The following is a 1,539-nucleotide window of genomic DNA, read 5'->3' on the forward strand; positions in this document are numbered from 1 at the left end:
AGTTCTGCAGTGAGTACTGGTGGACAAGCCTGGGGTCTCCCATCCCATGCAGTGATGGGTTGGAGTCTCAGCAGAGCCATGACTGGCTTCTTGGTTTCATTGTGGGTGGTGGAATGAACCCGTTTCACCTTCCCGGTGCGTTCAGATGACTGTCACGCAAGCCTGTTGGCTCTGGGCACTGTGCTCAACAGTTCACTGTGCCCATAACACTCTGATTTCTTGTTTCTACATTTTTTGTGTGTGAAAAACTTTATTGTGTAGCAAATGCATGGAAACAACCCAAAAGCCAACCTGTGGTGGAATGAATACATAAACTCTCTTACTTACATACAAGCAAGTGTTATGCATCTCTAGAAAAACAACATGGAATCTGTCAGATACCTCGGGACAGGGGTGGATTTGGGAGAGGTGATGCTCAGCATAGTCCTTCTCTCTTATAAAAGAGAGAGAGAGAGAGAAAGAGAGAGAGAGAGAGAGAGAGAAGAGAGAGAGAGAGATAGTGAGAGACTCCTGGCTCTAGCAAGCCAAATATCTCCGTAGCACCTCCAAATGAGTTCATCAAGATTGACAGGCTAAACTCCACCCCTTCACTCCTACTAGTCTTAAGTTGGCACCAGACTATGTAACTACGACACCCTGGAACTGCTGATGGCTGCGAACGTCTTAGATGGTTAAACAAAATAAATTATAACAAACTGTAACTTTTTATCAGTTTTAAGAAAAGATAAAAAGAGTTACAGTCTTGAACATCCATAGTGGCAGGTCAGCCCTCTCCTATGGGATCACTATGAATTGGAATCAACTCAGTGACAGTGAGTTTGAGAATTTGAGTTAAAGAAATGTAGAGCAATCACTCCTTGTCTTTTCTTTCCTTGAACCCCTGGTAAGCACTAATTAACTTTGGTGTCCACTCATTAGAATATTCTAAGTATTTCATTTAATGGGATCATGTGATATGTGTCCTTTTCTGACTGATTTCACTCAGTAGGGTGTGTTTGTGGTTTGTCTATGTTCTGGCTCATAGGTCTCTACACTCTAGTCTACCACCTACTTTTCAGGAAAAAACAAACAAACAAACAAACAAACAAACAAACAAATCCCCAAGGCTTAGTGTCCCCCTGAGAAACAAAAACTTTGTACTCTAACCCATAATCCAGGATAAAGTGTAGCCATTTGCTTTGGCAGCCCCCTGAATCTTTCCAGTGTCTCCCACATCCCACCCGAGGCAGTATCACCCATTTTAGGAAACACGACTGTAGCATGCATCAGAACTTCATGCTTTCTGTGGTTGAATGATACTCAGCTCTAGGTAGGAATAGATACTCAGCACATCTTAAACTGAAAGAACTAAAGAAAAATTCAAGCCTTGAGTTGCAATAGTGAAAGATTCCATGCGCAAAATATTGAATGATGCAGGAAGATCAAAAGAAGATGGAAAGGATATATGGAATCACTGTGGCAAAAAGAACTAGTAGATGTTCTACCATTTAATAAAGTAGCGTATAAACAAGAACCAATGGTGCTGAAAGAAGTTCAAAC

Source organism: Echinops telfairi, unplaced genomic scaffold, assembly GCF_000313985.2.
Source record: "Echinops telfairi isolate 266 unplaced genomic scaffold, ASM31398v2 ScPeMD7_1;HRSCAF=3_0, whole genome shotgun sequence".
Taxonomy (NCBI): Eukaryota; Metazoa; Chordata; class Mammalia; order Afrosoricida; family Tenrecidae; genus Echinops; species Echinops telfairi.